This window comes from Struthio camelus, chromosome 21 (genome assembly GCF_040807025.1).
Source record: "Struthio camelus isolate bStrCam1 chromosome 21, bStrCam1.hap1, whole genome shotgun sequence".
Taxonomy (NCBI): Eukaryota; Metazoa; Chordata; class Aves; order Struthioniformes; family Struthionidae; genus Struthio; species Struthio camelus.
The window spans coordinates 11,563,544-11,584,956 of record NC_090962.1 but is presented as its reverse complement, the minus strand read 5'-3'; the positions used below and the strand labels follow the sequence as shown (position 1 = coordinate 11,584,956).

Sequence of the window (21,413 nt, the reverse complement as noted above, 5' to 3'; positions counted from 1 at the left end):
TTCTCGGCTTTCCTTGCTTCTCTCACACCTTCCCTGGGCATCAGCTACAGGTCACTACTGAAGACAGGGCACTGGCTCAGGGGCACCGTCACTTGCACAAGGACGCAAGTGCCCCAAAGGGTAGAGGTCGCAGGTGGGACCTACAACAGAGAAACTCTGTTTACCACAAACCTGGCCCTACTTTGGATCCCAAAAGCCCAGGCAGCACAGGTTGCCTTCCGGCCGGGCAAATGCCACTTGAAGAGGAGATAACTTAAAAAAAACAAATTCTGTGTCTATTTGTCTACATGACTAAGAGTTCCAGCTTGTCCTTTGATGGACAGCAGGAGAGAGAACAACCGGGAACAATGTCCTTCCTCTACACGCACACACATACACGCACAAACACACACACACAGACACTTCTTTTCTCTCACTGCACACCACCCTCCTCACCCAAGAAGCTGCGCAGGAAAGAAGGAGGCATTCCGGAGAAATGCTCTAACATGCAGAATCTCAGGACTGAGCTGGCAGCAACTGCAGGATGGTTCACAGCAGCAGCATGGCCACTCCTGCCAGTTTGGGACCATCAGCCACTCTGTCCCCTTATCCAGGTCATTGATGAGTAAGTTAAACTGCATTGGAGCCAGTGTTGGGGTGCACCGCTAGTCACTGGCCTCCAGCTAAGACGCTGTGCTACTGATGACAACCTTCTGAGCTTGGCTGCTCAGCCAGTTTTCTGTCCACCTCACTGTCTGCTCAGCTAGCCTGTACTTCATCAGCTTGCTTGTGAGGATGTTAGGAGAGCCAGTGTCAAAAGCTTCCTTTTGCTGCTACTCACAATCTTATCTTTTGCAGCTACACAGTCCCATTCACAGGCTGGCTATGCTGCATACCCAGGCGTGGCATTGTCTGCTGGTGCTCTGCTAATAGCGGTCACTCTTCAGCATAGGGGGAATGGCCATCCTCAGCAAGGGAAACCGGGCTTCTCTTGTTTGGAGATGAAGACCCCTTTAAATTGGATCCATTCTTTCCTCAGGAACGTGGTTTCCTCATGCCTTTCTCTTGTTTGACTTTCAGCCACAGCAACTGGTCTGAAAAAGGAGATTATACTCTTCCCGCCCTCATTCCCAACCCAATAGCTGCTGGAGGGACAGCACCGCAGGGCACAAGCAAGCCCAGGCCGTCCCTGGAGAGCATCAATGACAACCTCCTGATACAAGTTGAGAAAGGAGCCCCTGGGGAGAGCGGCTCTGCTTGACCTTGCACTTACCAACAGTGAAGGGCTCGTTGGGGATGGGAAGGTCAAGGGCAACCTTGGCTGCAGTGGCCATGAGATGGTGGATGGGGTTCAGGATACTGAGAGGAGGGAGCAGGGCAAAAAAGCAGGATCACAACCCTGCACTTGAGGAGAGCAGACTTGGGCCTCTCCAGGGACCTACCTGGAAGAATCCCGTGGTGTGACTGCAAGGTGGGAAAGGGAGGGTCAGATACTGGCGTAGAGAGACAGTCAAGGTTCACGAGGGGTTAAGCAGCATAGATTTAAGAAAGAATTTACCCTCGAATCCCATGGTGTGACTGCAAGGTGGGAAAGGGAGGGTCGGATACTGGCGTAGAGAGACAGTCAAGGTTCACGAGGGGTTAAGCAGCATAGATTTAAGAAAGAATTTACCCTCCAAACTGCGCGGGGAGCCCTGGGAACTGTGGACAAGGTGCGTACCTGCCTTTCACTCATTACCTTAATTAACAGCTGAGGAGTACAAGCAGCTACGTTGTACTACATCTATAGAGTACATTATAACATATAGGCCAGGAGTACAATGAGCTTTCCCCATAGTGCAAAATTTGACAGCCGTGATGATAGTCACTGCCAGGGGTTGTCCCACGCTGATTCTTTGCACTTTCCGTCGTGCAGTACTTGGAGTAGGCTCATTGGCTTGTAGACGTTGGGTTTGATGCAATGATTTCCCCTCCCGACTGTCCGGGTTTAGTCAGATCAGGCACCCACACAGCACACCCTGTAGACCCCAAACCACCTGGCTGCTGGGTGGGCTGCAAGGAATCTCCTTCCGGGATTGTGAGGACCTCTATCCGCTCATACATCCGTTGGGCTATTTGGTCTCCCTGTGTACTTCACAGGGCTTAGGAACCAGTGTAATGGATCGCAACCTTCACCACCTCAAGCCAATTCAAGACAATGACCCCCTGCAATGATATCCACCCCCCTGGACAGCTACACTATTGCAGGGCACCAAGCAACCATACTACCCTTCATGTATGGCGACCGCCATCCCCATGCTCACAAGGTGACAGCTGTCTGGTTCCAGGGTTATTTCTTTGCGTGGCAATCACAGAGCCAACCCTGAACTCCTGGGCATGGCTTGCATGGGGTGGTAGGCTTGGGGGGTGCAGCCGGTGCACTCTAAGCACCTGTGGCCCCCTTGGCACATTTGAGCATATCGGGTAGAGCCATGGGGTGGGCGGTCCCTGAGGCAGGCAGCTGCCTGACAAATGTTTTTACTCCAACCCCTGAGGGTACCAGGAGGGGACAGTTGGCACAGTTGCTCTCTGAGCAGTCTGTTCATTTGCCCCTTGCGGGTGGTGGGGTATCACACAGAATCACAGAATCGTTTAGGTTGGAAGGGACCTCTGGAGATCATCTAGTCCAACCTCCCTGCTCAAGCAGGGTCCTCTAAAGCATATTGCCCAGGATCACATCCAGACGGGTTTTGAATATCTCCAGGGAAGGAGACTCCACTACCTCTCTGGGCAACCTGTTCCAATGCTCTGTCACCCTCACAGTCAAGAAATTTTTTCTCAGGTTCAGATGGAACTGCCTGTGGTTCAGTTTCTGCCCATTGCCTCTTGTCCTGTTGCTGGGCACCATGGAGAAGAGACTGGCCTCATCCTCTTGACACTATGGGATATGTGATAGGTCCAGGCTAGTCCTTGCTCTCCAGCCCAATTTTGAATGCCGTTCCCTGTTAAAGGAGTGCCCCGATCCCTTTGGATTTCCACCAGCAGCCACGTAACCCAATCACATCTTCTAACACTTTAATGGTGTGAGGCTGGGTAGCTGCAGAGCAAGAGTGGGTGTACAAGAGACCAGAGCAGGTTTCTCCAGTGGTCAGGACATATCTATGCTGCTGGCTTTCCAAGAAGGGTCCAATATAATCAACTTGCCACACCTCCCCAGGCTTTTGTCCTCTGCGGATATACCCCTTTTGGGTCCGCAACTGCTGTGGAGCTAAGCGGGTGCAATGCTGCCTGGCCCCATTTGTGCCACTGGCAGATCCCCCTCCGTGCACACTGCTGGCCGGGCAGTGGGTGCTGCTGGTCCCCGCCGCCCTCTCCAGGCTGCCTGCTGTGCTCCCCCACCCTCGAGGGCTGTGCATGCTGCTCTGGCTGAAGTGCAGCTACTGCTCGAGCAGCTTTGTCCACCTCCACTCGCCGTCCACCTCCCACCACGGTATGCCGGCTTGCAGCAGGTCTCGGAACATAGTGCCGCAACTCGCCCTGTCTCTGTTTCATGTTTACCTGCCTCTTTCCTGACTTCCCATCTCTGCTCACAGAGGACACCGCTGCTAGCAGAGACAGCGGCACTGCCACTTCCCCCACGGTCACCGGCCCCCGTCCCTCACCCCCCAAAACAGGGAGCACCATCGCTTCAAAAGGTTGTTTCACAGCACCTGACTTTGGACCTAAGGTTTTGCTCATGGGGATCCAATCCAGTCAACTCGGCGGAATAAATGCCAGACAACATTCCGAACTGTCACAGCTAGTTTATGCCTGCTGCAATAGTAGTCCACTTGGTGAGCCAGCCATCAATGCCTGTGGCAGTCGGCCAAGTTAAACGTGCTGCACCCAGCACCCAGTCCGTTAGGGAGGGGGAAACGCTTCAGTTTTGCTGCTGCGGGGTATGGAGGGTGTTGCACAGCCTAGGATCCTGGGGCAGAGCCCCCAGCCTATCAAGCTCCTCTCTAGTAAAGTAAAAGGCATCTGCCCCATCACCCCACAACCTTAACAGGCACTCAAAGAACCCTTCACAGGGCTGCTACCTGTAGCACCCTGCATATCCTGCACCTCTCATGCTTTACAATTGCAAACAGTTGTGGGCCCTTGCCAGTTGGCTGCATTTGCTCCGGTAAGCTGCTGCTCTGCCACCAGCCGGGCAGCTACCTTCCTCTCAGGCTCTGTGTCTGACTCTGAACTGTGGGCCTTGTCAGGGTCCCACATATTGCCACCCCAGGTTTCTGGATCCCCATCTGCTTTTTGCACCAGTGCCCACACCACCAGGGGACAGACATCTCGCCGCCCCCTCTGTCACCACCAGCGATGTGCAATGCAGGCAGCCACAAGCAGCACATTGGTGCTCGAGCTTCTCAGCTCGATCCATGGTTGCAGTAGGCACATGGGTGCTCCAGCTTCTCAGCTTGAGCCGCGGTTGCATTTGCAACCTCTGGGGTCAGCTGGCGAGCGTCCTTAGCGGCTTCAGGAGCACTTTCCAACGGCCCAAGTCGCTGGACACAGCAGTATCCTGCCGACTACACCAAAGGTGTCCGCAAGGCAGGAAAGGGAGGGTCGGATACCAGCGCAGACAAACACTCAAGGGTCGCGAGGGGTTAAACAGGATAGATTTAATAAAGGATTTGCACTCCAAACTGCACAGGGAGCCCTGGGGACCACACGGAGGGGTTGCTCATGGGACGTTGCTGGATGTACGGCTCGGACACCCAGGCGGGACTCACCTCGTACCCAAAGGCCCCCTCTTATCGACTACAACTATTTCCTTATCTCAGCTGTGCTAACTTTGAGGAGCTACCAGCCGGGAAGCAGCTAGACATTGTTGACAAAATGGAACACGCACGTCTGGCCTTGACAGGAATTCGGTCAGCGCGCAGAGAGCACGCTCTGGCACTGCTCTCACCTACTCTGTCAGTCCCCTGACTCATCGCCACATCTTCCGCAGGGGTTCTTGCTCCCCATGCTAAATGCAAATCTATTCCTATGCAAATATATTGGCATTCGGCATGGTCTGGTATAGCAGAAGGTAAAACTCCGGAGGGCAACAAATGGCCTTCTCCTCCAGGTCAGCTTTTAGCTCAACATAAGTTTCCATCGAGCTGTCTTCAGTCACTGCTTGCCAGCAGCAGCCTGCCAGCAGGACTTCCCCAGGCCCTTCTCCGCAGAGCTACCTTCCAGCAGGTCAGCCCCCAGCCTCTACTGGACCATGGGGTGTTTCCTCCCTAGCTGCAGGACTCTGCACTTGCCTTTCTTGCATTTCATGAGGTTCCTCTCCACCCATCTCTCCAGCATGTCCAGGTCCCTCTGAATGGCAGCACAGCCTTCTGCTGTGTCAGCCACTCCTCCCAGTTTAGTATCATCAGCCAACTTGCTGAGGGTGCACTCTGTCCCTACATCCAAGTCACTGATGTGCAAGTTAAACCATACTGGGCGCAGTATTGACCCCTGGGGGACACCGCTAGCTACAGGCCTCCAACTTGACTCTGCGCCATTGATGACAGCCCTCTGAGCTTTGCCATGCAGCCAGCTCTCAGTCCACCTCACCAGCCACTCATCCGTTCCGCACGTCCTGAGCTTACCTAGCAGGATGCGAATGCCTGGGGACCTTTGTAACAATTTGGTCCGAGACAACCAGAGGAGGAGGAAACTCCGTATTAGTGCTGCTTAACCCTTGGCAGCGAGAATTACACTATGCTGCACCGACCACGGCCCTGTGCGGAAAAGCTAGCGCTAATTTGGGAAAGCATAGCCAATCCTACTCATGAGGCTGTGCAAGCCCTTACCGCTGAACTATCAGCAATACAGCAAATGGCATTGTAAAATCAGGGGCACTCAGGTTATAACACTTATAAGGGGGCAGCCGTGCTGCACCGGGAGTCCTTGCTCTTTACAGGTCCCTCAAGTTAGCGAACATCTGACAGCATGCTGGGCACGAGGCCATCCCTGGTGCAACGCCACATGGCCGTGCCCACCTCCCCGGTGCCGATAATGCGAGGGAGGGCAGGAGCCAGCATGGCCGGCCCCCGCGCACCCTGCGCATCCTCCCGTGTGTGCTGCTGCTCCCTGCCTGAAAGCACCACTCGGGCTCCCCTGGGGGCTCTCCGACAGCCCCTGCCCCCTGCCACAGCCCAGGCTTCGGGGCCCAGTCCCCTCCAGAGAGCCTCACAGGCCCCCCAGCAGAGCGGCCCAGCAGCAGCCGCTCCCAGGCAGGAGCCTTTCCCAGCAGAGGCTGCCCTGGCGGACAACTGCTCCCGGCCGGCCCAGCCCCGCCGCCCCCCACGCCCTCCCCACCCTCGGGCCCAGCGCCCAGGGAGCAGTCGCTGCCTCCCCGGCACACGAGCACGCCACAGGCTGCGGCATCGCTCGCGGCTCCCCGCGCGGCCGCCGGGAACGGCGCTTTCGGCCGCCGCGGCTTCTCCCGAGCCCCGAGAGCGGAGGCGCCGCCGGCCGGGGCCAGGGCCGAGCCAGCGGCAGCCGTGGCCGCCCAGGCCCCGCCCCCACGGCCTGGACGGGACGCCTCCCCCCACAGACCCCGCCCCGTTCCGCCGCGCGCTCCCCATTGGCTCCCGCGGCTCGTGGGCTCCCGGGGCGGGACACGCCCCAGGGGGAGGGCGGCACTGCGCCTGCGCCTGCCCCGCGGGAGAGGGGGAGAGGGGGGGTGGGCGGGGGGAGCGGGGCTCTGGGCAGGCGGGGCTCTGGGCAGGCGTGCTGGCGCGGAGGAGGGGCACTGAGGGCCGGGGCGGGGCCGGCTCTGCGCAGGCGCTGTGGCGGCACGGCCAGGCGGGGCCGGAGCGTGCGGCCCGCGGCTGCCCCGGCGCCGGCGCCGGCGCCGGCCAGGCGGCGTGTGCAGCCCGGTCAGGCCGCGCGCGGCGGGAGCCGATGGGGGAGCGCGGTGGGGCTGGGGGGAAGGGCCGTGGGGCGGGAGGCGTCACTTCCGGCGCAGGCGGGCGGGGGAGCAGGTGTGGCAATGGCTGCCGCCCGGCTGGGCCTGGCTGGGCCCGGTTCCCCCCCGCCGTCCCTCGGCCCCCTCCGCCGACGCCGACCCGCGTGGCGGCTGCCGAGCCGTCCCGCCGCCTGCCCCCGCCCCGCTGCCTGGCGGCGCCCCCGGCGCGGGGCGGGGGCGCTGCTGCCGGGGCTGCCGCGCAGCCTCGCCCCGGTGTCGCGGCTCGGGCACTGCGTGGTGCCCACTGGTGGCCCTGGGCCCTCTGGGTCGCTGGGAGGAGTTTTGGAAGTAAACCCTGGGCTGTGGCGGGGGGCAGGGGCTGTCTGTGAGGCGCCCGGTGAGCCCGAGTGGTGCTTTCAGGCAGTGGTGCAGAAGTGCAGCGCTCAGTTGTTTGGATGGCTGTGCTGTGTGAGGAGTGCCCTGCTTCTTGTGCAGCTTGAAGTTGTGGGCCTGAAGAAGCTGTCCTGTCGGGGAAAGGGGAGAGGAGAGGGCTGTGAAAAGGGCAGGGCCGGAGCTTGGGGACGTAGGTGTAGAAGGAGAGTGTTTTTTTAAGGGCCCAGTGAGTGTGGGATAGCCAGAGAGTGTGTTGCAGGTGTGCCCTGTGAAAAGGGGTCTCTTTGGTGACAATGCAGATACTCCTTGGTGGAGGAGAAGGGATGTCTCGACAGGCAGCTTCAATGTCTGTGTAGTTTTAAGGAGGTGTCAACGCAGGGCAGCCCGAGCAGCCTGTAATACCTGTGTGTCTGGTGAGCTGGTGCGTAGAGCTCTGTGGGCACTGCCTCTTTGCCTGTCCTACCATGGAAGGAGCACCTGAGTAAGCTTGTGCTGATGCCCAGTGTTGCCGTAGCTGTGGGGGACCTGAGCGTCTTGTGTGCGTCCTCAGGAGCGCACAGAGACACGCGTGCGGTGGCCAAGGTTAGCCTGCGTACAAGAGAGGTCACGTGAGGCAGCTTGCTAGCTCCGTTGAGCAAGGAGTGGGGGTTGTCGGTCACGTGGCTTGGAAAGGGCTAAGGAAAGAAGGGTCTAGTGAAGCCTGGCGACTAATGCTGCAGAGTGAGGGAAACGGGTGTTGTTTGTACTTTGTTAGGCCAGCTTCAGCCAAGAAGGAGCTGCTGTGATGGTGAGAGGCGCTGCGGTTTCTTTGCCTTCCTTAAGGAGCCTGGGATGCCGGGAGGCCTGTTGCAGTGAGTCAGCTGCTCAGCACGGAGTTCTGATTGCCTGACTCCAGTGTGGTCACGTGCAGTTCCCCCTGTGTTGTCCAACTCCAGGTCAGCCGTGAGGAGCTCCACCCGCTAAGGAAGGTCGCCTGGGTCGAGGCTAAGGTATAACTTGCTGCAGCGCAGTGGTGTTCTCGTGCAGTGTGTATTGAAAAATACCCCTTGCCCAAGTATGTGAGGTCTCTTTTCCAAGTTGTGTGCTGACCCTTTTATGTGCCCCCAAGTCTCCAAAGCATCTGAGTGTGGGTTCTGTTTTTTCAGCCTTGAAGGGTTTGGTATTTCTGAAGGCAGGAGTCAGCCATGCTTTCTGCAGTGGCTCTGTGAGCACCTTCCTGCTGGCTGTTGCAAGGGCCTTTGTTGCCGCTTACTGAAGCCAGTGTCACCTTTTTGTTTCCAGGTTTGTGCATAAAGATGAGCAATCGGAAGAAGAATTCGCTGAGAAGGCCTGCCTAAAAGGTACTGTGGCAATGTGCTGATCCAGTGTAGAGATGCCAGAAGTGTGTTGCCCTCATAGGAACGTATCTTTCAGTCCTCCAGAGCTTGGAGAATGACAGCAGCCCCCAGGTGCGCTATCAGGGGATGCAGACAATCTTCATCCTCCAAGTGCCCAGGAAAGTGCCCCCATCGGGCTTCTCCTGCTGAGGCCTGTGTGCCCGCCTGCCGAGAGCCTGGCAGCGATGGCACGCAGCTGTGGGCCCTGGGTCACCCTGAGCATCTGCAAATTGGGTGTCTCCAACTCTCCGATCCACCCGCTGTGCAGAGGAGATGAAGTGAAGCAGGTGGCTCGGGGGCCACGTCCGGCTGGGCTTGCCCAAGGATGGAGACAGTGCAACCTGCCTGGGAAAGTTGTTCCCATGCCTGCCTACGCCCCTAGTCCTTTTTTTCCTCCCGTTTACCTGGAAGGCTGGGGCAGATAGGGCTGGCAAGGTGAGTGTATTGCGGGGAGCATGGGTGCCCGAGTTGGGCCCCGGAGAGGAGCTGCCTGCAGCTGGGAGCGCAAGTGGTGAGGTAGGGCATGGGAGCGTGTGTGCGCTGTGGGGCCTGGCAGCGAATGCGAAGGCAAAGCTAGTGGCTGTTGCCCTCACAGTGACATTGCAGGCATTCCAAGGCCCACTGTTTGCCTGACTTCCTGTCTTCCTTTTGGTGGGCCCCAAGGCTCTCTGTGTCCTTCCTGGTGCATCCCAGCTGCCCCCATGTGCTTTTCTATGTGCTCAGGCTACTCGGGGTGCCTTTTGGTGCTCCCCAGTAGCCTGAGGACAGCATGTGCCCCCTCAGTGCGCTCGGTGCTGTGTGGGAGCTCTGTGGGGCTGCATTCAGGGCATAGGGATGGCATGGCCAGTCCCCAGCACCCCAGTGAGCAGTAGCACACACAGAAGGATGGGCAGGGTGTGCGTGAGCCGGCCATGCTGACTCCTGCCCTCCCTCGCATTATCGGCACCCGGGAGGTGGGGAGGTGGGCACGGCCATGTGGCATTGCACCAGGGATGGCGTCATGCCCAGGATTCTGTCAGATGTTTGCTAACTTAAGGGGGCCTGTAAAGAGCAAGGACTCCCGGTGCAGCACGGCTGCCCCCTTATAAGTGTTTATTGCTTGCTCCTACATGGCAATCTTACAGGCTGCTTTGCTTTGGCCAAGCACTAAACTGTTATCCTTCACTCACCTTGGGCTCAAAACTAAGTTGCTGTCTTGGGGCTCCCGATGCCTCGATGCCTTGTCAGTCACGGAGGAATGGCAGTGTGGGCATCCCCTTCTCACCGACTGGTGTCCAGGGGGCAGTCCGGAGCAGGGTCATCACCATATGGGGTGGCATTAACCTTTCATAATTCTCCCTGTTGTTCCCCCCGAAAGCAGCAGCTTAAACCCCTCCCCAGCTGTGTTTTATCCAACAACTTCCACTCCCTACAACTCCCTTCTCTACTTCTTTATCTCTAATTTCCCCACTGTTTTCCCAGAAGTGGTGAGAGTTTCTGCAGTGCCATGCCGTTTTGCATCACTACGTTCCCCCACATCTCTGCAGTGAGGTGCCTCAGGCCGGGGACACGCCAGGGGATTGCCAACTGGAGGTAGGCACCAGCGCATGCTGCTGGCATGGGGGCTGTGCTCTCCAGGAGGCCCCGTCTTGCCTGCAGGCTGTGACATTGTCCACCCTTTGACACTGTTGGAAACCTTTGTGATTTGAAATATGTAGAGCTCAGTTTTGCCCAAACCATTTTTCCAGGATTCATATGCAGGATACATTGGGATGGGAGGGGTGTGTGATGCAGCCTCAGCGTGTCTGAGTTGTGACAGTTGTTGTGTACTGCAGGACAAGATTAGCGTATGAGCACACACCTGTTCCCTCCACACAGAGTGAAATGATGACAACAAACATTATATGTTGTGAAGTAAGCTGCATGTCCCAAGCTTTCCAGAAAACCATGTCCACAGGGACTAATGTGCTTTATATTGTTACAAAGGTCCCCAGGCATTCACCGCTAAGTCTGAATCAGACTCTTATACGATGGTTTATTTCAGCTCGAGCTGGGTGCCTCCAAAGAGGGACCGAGAACAAAGAAATGTGGGGGTGATTATACTCCTTACAGTCTTATTTCCCCGCCTGCCAGTGACAGTCTCTTCCAGGCTTCTTTCCTGAGTGGGTGGTCTCTATCCTTTTGATTGGTTCGTGTCTACATCCCAGGACAGTTGCTGCTGTTCCTGCTTCACAGCGCCTTATCTTATCCGGAGGTTAACCGAGACCTCTGTCCATTGTGTTCTGTGTCTTTGAGGGCTGATTTGAGAGCTGGTTCTGCAGTTGTTCTGTCAGCAGTATGCCACAGGTTTGGTTAAAGTTCAAGCTTAGGCCTGCAGGCTTCACTGCTCCAAGCACTGATGCTAAGTTGAATCAAGGTTATGCCAATGGAAATGACAGTGGTTTTCTTACAAACCCCCCATTTGTTTTTCTGGCTGTTCGTCTTCGTAATCTATCCATTTTCCAAGACGAGCAGCCCGCCTCCGAAATTTGATATACAATGCCAAGGTGAGTGCAAAGCACACGATGCCTAGACAGAGCAGAATCACTACAGGATGCAGCAAACGATTATGGAAGGCAGAAGCGGTGGGAGACCACCCAAACAAAGTTTCCCACCATTGACGCGCCGCGTCCTTTTTGACTCTTTCAAGTCTCATTTGAATTTGTTGTTCTGTCATGCTCTACGGTCATCAGTGTGCTTTTCCCTGTTTCTTTGACCTTGTGGAGCATTGTCCGCAGTTGGTCATGGTGTAGTACTTCCTTCACTAGATGGAGATTCGTTCCAGTAGGTACTGGTGATCTCAGAATTCATGACTCAATGAATAATTTTCCTGGAGTAACTGAGGAGTTGTTACTGGGCTTGTATAATTGCAGCCACGTGCCTTTAGCATTGTGAAGTTACACACGCGCAAATTTAAACTCTTATTGTGATCTAACATTACCCCATGCTTGTTGAATAGTGAGGGCAAAAGCAGTTATCACTTTTTGCTCCTTACTGAATGTAAACTTAGGCATTTGCCCCCAAGCTTGATATTTCCGTTCCGATACGACACTCTTTTCCCATATTAATGTTTGGATTTCTGCTGGAAGCATACCATTCTCCCCTTCCCTTATTCCTGAGGCAGCTATTGTTTGTAGCCAAAGTTGGGCTTGAATGCAGCTAAGGGCAAGTGAGGTGTTTCCTTGAAGTACCCCTAACGTGCCTATTGTTAATCGGTGGTCTTGCTCATTAATCTCCTCCCTCCGAGGTAACAGGTCTGGTATCAGCCATTGTACTTTCCCTGCTGCGGTCAACGATGATGGCAACGGATGTTGCAGCTTAAACAAATCTGTTGTGGGTGCGCCCGATTTATTCATCAGCACTTCTGCATCGATACCATTTAATACACCTAGGCCAGTCCCCATCAGGCCCGTGATGTGTCGTTTTCATAGGTTTTGTTCCCTGCTGTTTAACCATGTCTCCCATGCAACGTATACGTTTTGCAAGAAAGGCGCGCGTTGGGGCTTGAGCCCTGTGATGTTTACTTGCAAGCTGAGTTCTACTTGTTTGAAGGACCAAGTTGGATTAAGCAGCACGGTTTGTTGACCTCCTTTCTTCATCACGTACGGTCCTATTAGATATGTCCAAAGTTTTAGTTTAGGGGTGGGAGTAATGCTACTAGTGATCGTAGGAGTAGTTAAGTCATGTTTTACCTGACACACAATGCGACCGTCCATAGAAATGTCCTCGAGACTCGCACGAGCATTCACAGGAACCTCTATACCTCTATACAACATTGTTCAGCATGACAGGTCTTACTACAACAACGGCCCATTTCTTCTTCTCTTTCCAAAGTAACCGTTTTATCAGCAAAACAGCAAAAGATGTGCTTCTCTCTGCAACCCCTTGTCGAGGCTACCATAGTTACCCATGCAGTATGTGTGGCATTCTTGGTAGCAGCCTGTTGCCGTACCTAAGGATCTGTGGTGAGAGCCTCCCAGCGAATTGCTCTCCATCCTTCCATCGCTTCCAAACAACATCCTCTAATGAAGAAGACTCTTCCGATAAGCATTCTGGTGGATTGTGTGTTTTAGCATGCGAATGAAGAGCCCAGGATTGCCGCTCAGCAATTTTAACTGCAGAATAGGAAGACACAAGTACAGTGTACGCTCCTTCCCACTTTGGTTCCCATGTATGCTTTCGGATGTACCTTTTTATCAGTACCAAATCTCCTGGTACATAGGTATGGACTTGTAAGTCTAGAGATACAGGCTGTGCCAGAGCAGCTCATTTCTGTAAATGGTTAATCGTGTTCTGAAGGTACATTATATTCCTCGTTACACGGTCATCCCCATCCACCAGTTCTTCTGATACAGGTAAATAAGTCCCTGGGAAAGCCAAACGTCTACCAAATAGTATTTCTGCTGGGGTAAGACCAACGCTTTTCCGAGGTGTGTTTCTAATGTCCCATAGCACTAAACTTAAAACCTGTGGCCATTTTGGGTTAGGTTAGTTTCTGCACACACCTTTGCTCATTTTGTTTTTGCTGTCCTATTCATTGTGACATTGATCACAGCTGGATACTATTTACTTTGAAGCTGCATATCTCTCTGGAGCTGCCCAGGAGTCTTTTTATTTGTGCCGCAACACCTTCAATTCCGCCTTGTCCTTTTTCATGGAGCCATGGTGCCACAGGTAGCAGATCTTTCCTAGGCAATAGAGGCTTACCTCCGATTGTCCAAATTCCAGTTTTGCCTCGTCCCCCTCCAAGCTGTTCCCACCTCTCCTTTTCTTCCTTGGTACATTTTGTGTCATGTATGTGGGATAGCTGGGACACGTCTGGTCCATCCATCGCAGTGGGGCATAACAAAACATCCCATTGCAAGGCAGCTGCTCGGGCAGCTGAATCAGCAGAATTGTTCCCTTTTTCTACGGTGGGCCTACCTTGGCGATGTGCAGGGCAATGAGGAATAGCACTGTGTTTAGGATCTTGAATAGCATCCAGCAGTTTGCGGACTTGTGGGCCCTTTGCGATGTTCTTTCCGCCGGAGGTTAAGAACCCTCGCTCTTTCCATAGTGCCCCTACTGCATGACAAACTCCAAAAGCATACTTTAGTATGTTAGTATACTTTAGTACCCTAGTGCATTCACGGTAATGTTTTTCTCCGTCGCTGGGCAAGGGAAGCAGGGTAGCTGGATTCAATGTATTACAATGTTGTATAGTCACATTGTCCATCATTAAGAGAAGTAGTTCATATTTATGTGCTCGCTGTGGAGCTGGAACGTGAGACACAAAATTCTTCAATAACATTTCCGCTTTGTGTGGGACGTGTGCTGTCAGAGGGTGTCCCAGAAGCATGGTTGGACATGTCTCAACAATGATTGCTGCAGCAGCCACCGCACGGATACGTCCAGGAGTCCCCAAAAGGATGGCATCCACTTGTACTAACTAATATGTGGCTGGTTTGGGTTGGGGACGTAGCATTGGAGTCAGCACTCCCCTGGCAACCCCTTGTTCCTGAATGTACAGCTGGGAAGGTTTTTTATAATCAGGGAGCCCTAGAGCCAGCGCTTTCCTTAATGCCTCCTTAATTTTTTTCAATGCCAAATCTCTCTGAGGTGTCCACTTTACAGGTTCTCAGGTGCACCCCTCTGAGTGTGCACTGCAGAAAGATTCCAGGATTGCTGTAGAGATGCAGGAAATGCAAAATCGACCACCGGTGAGGGGACACTGCGAGCGGTTCAGGAGGTGCAAGCGTTGAGGAGAGACACGAAGTCAAGTTGCTGTTGTTAGTGCTTTGTCCAGGCTCCTGCCAAGGTTTCTTAGGAAGGCAGAGATGCCCCACACGCTCGTGGCCGCAGTCACTTTGCATGGGGCGTTCTCCTGCACCTAAATGCTGGCATTAAGACACGTGTTTGGTGAAAGTCCCTCATGTCATGTCGTGTCGTGCAAGAGATGCCAGAGTCCTGCTGCTTTTCCGTAGTGGGAAAGAGTCTGATTGTGGGGGCCCAGTCCGACCAGCAGCTGTGCACAGACACACTCTTGCCTTGCCTCGTAGCCGAGCTGACTGAGCCCAGTTGCCCTGGGACCCCGTGCATGTGTGCGCATGATGGTGCTTGGTGGCAGTGCTGCCGCCTTGGTGCTGCAGGACCTTTTGGGAGCAGGGCCTTTGTGAAGGTCTGGCCCAGGTTAGTCCCTCCCTTCTTGTGCATTCCTCTCTCGCTGTGGCTCCAAAGACACTACCTCTACCCTGAGGAGGACTGAACTAACTGTGAACTAAGGCTCCTGTAACTGCCCTAAGACTACTGGAACTGTGACTAACTACACACTAAGACTACTGTAACCAACGCAAAGCTACCTAGCCTAATGCTACCCTATACCGTGAACTACCCTACAAGAAGGAAGAAGAACTAAGAATAACAACAAGAAGGAAGAACTCGGAAGAATAACTAACAATAATACCTATAACTAATAACTGTAATGCTACTAGGAACAGAAGTAATAACTCTACCTAATGATAGTAATGAGAAGAACTGTACCCTACACATAGAATATTCTCTGTGAACTAAGAATCCTCTACCTAACTGAAACTAACTGTCCATAACTACACACTAAAAATAGACTAACCAACCCTACACTAAGAAATCTTACTACTAAGAACCTTAATGCTCCTAGAGTAACACGAATGCTAAATGCTATAATACTCCTACTCCTAAAAAAATCTATCCTATAACCTAACCTGTAGCCTAAACAGAGCTGTGGCAGGGTGGTGGGAGCTGCTCCTGGGCACTGTCTCTGTCCCGCAGTAGAGGTGGAGGGGAGTCGTGAGATGTGTCCCCGCGGTGGGCCCTGTCTCTGCCGGGCAGATGTTGGTGCGCAGCAGCCCAGGGCAGGCCAGGAGGCGATGGCGGCCCGGTGATCCTCGGCGTGCCCCGGCTGGTGGGCTCAGCTGCCCCTGGCTGGGTGCTGGCAGCAGCCTGGTGTTGCTGGGGGGGCAGTGCCGCAGCTGGTGGTCAGCGGGGTGCCTCCTGCCAGGCTAGCACCTCCTCCTCCTCTTTGGTCCCTGCGGCAGGTCCACGAGGCACAGGGCGAGCTGCCCCTCTGCGGGGTCCACCTCCATGGGCTCCTCCTCCTCCTCCTCCACGGGCTCCAAGGTGGCTGGGGCACTCTGGAGGAGGGCGGCGCGGCGGTCCCAGACGGTGGCACCCACCTTCCTCTTGATGCGCAGCGCCGCCTTCCTCCTGGCCCACAGTCGTTCCGGCTGGCTCATGGCAGGCAGGAGTGGAGAGCGCGATCCCGGGTCGTGTCCCACCACCGGCCTCTTGACAGCTCTGGGACAGTGGCGCTGAGGTCACTGTTGACACGGGGAGGCCGTGGTGACGGCACACCTGACCCGCTCCCCAGTTGCGGGGGCCCTACCTGGCTGTGCCCCGCAGGGGGATGGTGGGGGCTGGAGGGTGCCCCCGTGGGCAGGGGACCATGGGGCTGCAGGCTGTTCTCCTTGGCCTCCTTTGCGTGGGCCCTCGAGCTTACTTGTGGGAAGAGCTGCTCTTGCGCCAGGGAGGTGGTCTTGGCCTCCCCGCGGGGACTGTGTGCTCCAGCCCCTTCGCGGCCTGGGCCCCCTCTGCCAGAGTTGCTCCCGGGTGTCCCTGCGTGTGCTGGAGCGCTGGGGAGCCCCTGCTGGGACCAAGCCCTGCTGGCACGGTCTCCTCAGTGCCCAGCAGAGGGGCAGCCCCACTGCCCTCGACCTGCTGGCTGCACGCCCAGGCCAGCCGGGAGGTGGCTCTCCTTCCTGCAGGGCGTTTTCCCACCACTCTTTCTTCTGACTTCCCCTTCCCACCAGCTTCTTGGGAATGGTTCCGGGCAGCACAAGACTTTCCTTCCCTTCATGACTGCTCAGCCTCTTCAGGAACCTCCCCTGTCAGATGCTGCCTGTTCTGCAGGAAACCCTTGGAGCTGTTAAAACACCAGTTGTTGTCAGGAGCAGCTTTTCAGGAGCAGCAGGAGTGTTCCGGAGGAGGAAAGGCAGGCCCTCCCTGGCTGTCTTTGCTGCCGAGTTTGTAGCCATCTGGTGCAGCACTGCAGCTGGGTGAGCGGTCTCACTGCAGCTCACGTTCGCCAAGGATGCTGCTGCTGCGTGACCACAGGCAGAGCCTGAGTTCCTCCAGCTTGTTTCCAGGCTGTGTGCATTGGAGTGCAGAGACTTGTGGCAGGTGTGCTTTTGCCCTCTTTGGTCCTTCCCTCGCATTTATTGCTATGGCCTGACGTAGCAGTTGTGAAAGACCAGGGCCTGTGCGTGCCATGCCTGTGTGGTTCCCCCGGCCAGTGTAGACAACCTCTCTGGGAGCAGGGGGTGGTCTTCTTGTCTGGCAGCATGAGGAGCCGGCTGCTCTGCACAGGAGCCAGGATGCAGAGTGGTACGGCTGGGTGCAGATCAGGGCCCCGAGAGGGTGGTCAGGTCAGACAGAGTGCAGGGCTCAGCCAGCAAGCGTGTAGTGACGAGGCAGGTGTGAAGGCAGGCCAGGAAGCCCAGCGAGCAGGTGCTGCTCCAGGTCAGGCTCGCAGAGGCAGAAGACGTGGCACAGACAGAGGTGCTGCACAACTGCAGCAGAGCGCAGGCCGGGGCCAGCAGTAATACAATCACTGCAGTACTCACTCGTGTGCAAAGCACATGCACTCACTGTTGGCATGGAATTGACCACTGTTACATGCACTTGTGGGGTTGGGCATGGCTTTCCTGGGGTTTTTCGGGAGCCTTCCAGGGTGAGGTAACCATGACCAGAAACTTGTGGGCAGCCTTGTGGCCAGTGTACTGCCGGTGGTGCAAAAGTCAGGTTTCTTGACTCCAGGCCTGTTCCCTGGGGCCCACAAGGGATTGGCTTCCTGGAAGAGCTCTGCAGTTTCCATGTGTGGTGAGCATGTAGGGGACGGTGGGGCTGGGCCAGCCCTGGAGGAGTTGTCCTGCAGGGGAGCCTCTGCTGGGAAAGGCTTCTGCCTGGGAGCTGCTGCTGCTGGGCCCAGCTCTGCTGGTAGGGGGGGAGCGACCTGTGTGACTGTCTGGAAGGGGATTGGACACGACAGCAGCTGTACAGTGAAAGCAGATCTCAGGGGAAGGGGCTGGGAAGGGAGCTGCCGTCAGCCCCTGTGGCTCTCGTGTCCTCTTCCTGCTGCAGAATGGCAGGAAGCAGCTCTGCCCCGGTGTGCGGCAAGGAGGTGTTTAACCAAATACTTTCTGTCCAGAGGAGAAGGAAAGAGAAAGAGAAAGAGCTTTCAGTGAGGAGAGAAGGTATTGATGATGAATTGTGAAGGCAGTGGGCTGAGGGTGTGCAGAGGAGAGAAGTGGAGTTTGCACCTGTGGGCTGCAGCTTAGGAAAGAGCGGGCATGTTGGGTGGGAGCTGGGTTGAGTTGTCTGTGGAGATGAGCATGGCTGAGGAAGCCAGCGGGCTCACAGTGACGATGGTCACTTTAGGGTGGAGCAGCCTTGGCTTGCTAGCTGTTAGAGAGCAGTGGTGTGAGGTGTGCAGGGGTAAAGCAGCCCCTGGGAGGAGGGTGGCCTTGTGGAAGGTGGCAGCAATGCCAGCTTGTGTCTCTGCCTGCCTACAAGAGCAGTGTTGCTTGCGAGCAGGGTGAGCAAAGGCCCCAACAGGCTCTGTGCTCATGCTTCCTTCTTCCACCCTTCCTCCCGCCCCCTCCCATATAAGAGCAGTCTGGACACAAGGGCAAAAGCCCTCCCAGCAGCTGCAGAGTGTGGAAGTCCTGATGCGGACTTCCTGAGCACGGGAACCAGAAAAGGCTTCATCCTTCAGCCACTGAAGCCCAGGAAGATGGCATTACTTCTCATGTCGGGGGGTGGGCAGTGTGCCCTGAGGCGTCGGTTAAAAATGAGCAGAGCTCGTGTCCCACCTCAAAGGGCAGGCACCCTGGGCGGGGGTGTCCTGGAGCTCGAGGCAGGCGTCAGGACCATGTGCCCGCAGCACAGCAGATTGCTCTTTGGGTCCCGTAGTTTTAACTGACAGTCTCCCATCATGGGAATGAGCACTTGAACTGCAAAGACAAGTCACCCGTCCCCGCTCAGGGGGACGTCCCGGTGCCAGCCAAGTCAAGACAAGCAGGACAGCAGAGACTTTGCATAGAGCTCCCTGGGTTTCTTTCTGTGGGTGGACTGACTTGCCCTGATCCTGTGCCTGCTCCGTGGGACTGCGGATAGCACCACAGAACTGGAGAAAAAGACTTACTGGCTGTAATAGTCCAGAAGGACACCTGTGGCAAGCTTCATTAGCCACCCAGAAGTGTTCTCTAGCACTTTCCTTGTACCTCAGCTCAACTCATGGCCTCTCGGAAAGGGGGAGGAGAGCTTTGCAGCTTCACAGCAGGCCAAGAAAGAGGTGCTGAGAAGCAAAGGCGAGAAGAGAAAGGCACCTCAAAGCAAGGTTGCCTTCAGAGAAAACATCTTGCTTAAAGCTTCTGTGGTCACCTCGGAGAGCTTCAAGGGCAGGGACCGTGCTGCTGTGGTGGAGGTAGTGTTGGAGGTATGGGAAAAAAGGAGCCTAGGGTATTGGTCAGTCTTTCACATGTCCAGTTAACAATGAACAAGGCCTTGAAGGAAGGAGCAAGACAACACTATAAGGCAAGCGGATCAGGAAGCTCCCAAATAAACCTGAAGAGAACAAAAACAGTTGATAAAACAGGAGAGACCTACTTGAACTGCGGGTGAACTATCCTAATTGGCATAATAAAAAACCCACCCACAAGCAGGGAAGCCCCCTGCTGATCAAAGCCCCTTCCCCATAGAGCATGCGCAGGAGAAAAAGAGGATGCTGTGACTTTAAATGAAGATGAGACCTAACAGAAGCAATAAGAGTAAGGATGACTTCATGTAGTTGTAAACTATGCTGCTAACTGTTGCTTAAACTGTTGTAAAGTGTAAGCTGTGTAGCAATCAGGTGTGCTAGCTTTGTGGAATTACCACCTAGCACCCACCTCTGCGCGGAAATGAATTAAACAAACATCTCGACTCTGTGTGTTTTCGGCTCATTGCACACCGGGTGAAAGAACCCTTCTTTGGGACAACAGTAATCGTGTCGAGTGTGAGACATCAGAGCAGCTCTCTGCGCTCCTGCCTTAGGTATCAGCACTTAAAACCACCAGTGAATTCCCGCTAGCAGTCAGTAGGCATAGCAGCACGGGAGTTCCCCCGCCCCATGGTGCTGGACGCATTTTGTTGCCCTTCGCCTTCTCTTTCCCCTCTAATATCTTCACTAATGACCTGGATGATGGGCTTGAAGGCATCCTCAGCAAGTTTGCAGGTGACACAAAACTGAGAGGCGTTGCTGATATACCAGGAGGCTGGGCTGCCATTCGGAGGCCCCTTGGCAGACTGGAGAAATGCACCAAGAAGAACCTCATGACGTTCAACAAAGGGAAGTGCAAAGCGCTCCGGCTGGGCAGGAATAGTCCCCTCGACCAGTACAGGCAGGGGGCTGACCTGCTGTCTGGACACAGTCCTGGGCAACCTGCTCTAGGAGACCCTAGTTGAGCGGGGGGGTTGGACCAGGTGATGTACCTCCAACCTCAGCTAGTCTACGCTAGTCTTGTGCTATCCTCCCTAACCTGCCAGCGATGTGAGTCAAGGTGGATTTCCCTCTACCCTTTGCTGGGCGGAGGGGAGGAGTGGGCTTTACTCTGCCTTGCAGGTAGCTCTGATTAGCACCGAGGGAGCACTGCAGGCAGCCTGGGGGTTTTTCCGGCTGCTCCCATTTCCTCGCCAGAGGGCAGTGCCTGCTGGAGCCGACTGCAGGCGGTTTTGTCCTCCCACCGCTTTTGCTGCAGTCATTTCTAATGGAAAGTGGCTCTGCTTGTTGGGATGGTTCCGAGTTCAGCGCAGTGGGCGTGCTGCAGGCCTGCTCTACAGCTGTGCCAGGCTGAAGGCAGAGCTGAAGCGAGAGCTCTGTTCCCAGCTGCTTGGCCTGGGCAGCTCGGGGCACGTGCAGGAGTGATGCCGGAACGCAAAGAGCTAGAAACGGAGGTGAATAATGGCTGGAAATGGAGTTGAGAGAGGCCAGGCAGCAGGTGTCAGCAGTGTGGAGGATCAGCCTGTGCCAAGGAGGGTGAGAGGCCAAGCCTTGCCCAGGCAGCTGACCAGTAAAGCACCCCTCGCCCACGCCCAGCTGCCTCACCCTCTCCGCAAGCATATGGAGGCCGAGCTAAGCTGCGTGCTACTCACAGCTACCTATTGCATGGCTTGCCCAAGAGGCGACTCCTTTGTCCTTTGGGTGTGGACCCTGCTTGCAGAGTCTTTGCAGGAGGGAGAAGTTGCCCAGGAAAGTCACCCAGAGGTAACTGGGCTGCAGAGCCCATCATGCTGCCCTCGGGCCCATGGCAGCAGGGTTGTGGTGTGGGCTCAGAGTGCACACCTCCCTGGGCTGCCCACCGGGAGCCCCAGGGCCTTTGCTGCAGAGCTGCTGGCCAGTCAGTCCTCTCCACTCTTGGGGCAGCTCGTAGAGAAGTCGTCTAGCAGGGCTGGGAAATAGATGGATCTTCTTCCAGCTTAGGAGACATCCCACCCTTCCTCCTGCCCCCCTCCCATATAAGAGCAGTCTGGACACAAGGGCAAAAGCCCTCCCAGCAGCGGCAGGGTGTGGAAGTCCCAGGTGACCCCGTTGCAAGTGAGAGGCAACCTGTGGTGCCCCGAGGGACTGGCCCCAGCAGTGCAGGCGGAGGGCCCTTGACATTGCACAAGTTCAGGTGCTGCACAAGCAG

At 55.6% G+C, this 21,413-nt stretch overlaps 1 protein-coding gene across 1 annotated transcript in view; it reads left to right on the top strand.

Annotated features, from left to right (window-relative positions):
• The first annotated feature begins 6,767 nt into the window (after positions 1-6,767).
• The window catches only part of LOC138061812 (coiled-coil domain-containing protein 81-like), a 96,095-nt gene continuing 81,449 nt past the window's right edge, over positions 6,768-21,413 (top strand). The window contains exons 1-3 of the mRNA XM_068915832.1: positions 6,768-6,857; positions 8,034-8,268; positions 8,561-8,619. The gene's annotated coding sequence lies outside the window, so the exon portion shown is untranslated. The remainder of the gene's footprint in view (positions 6,858-8,033; positions 8,269-8,560; positions 8,620-21,413) is intronic.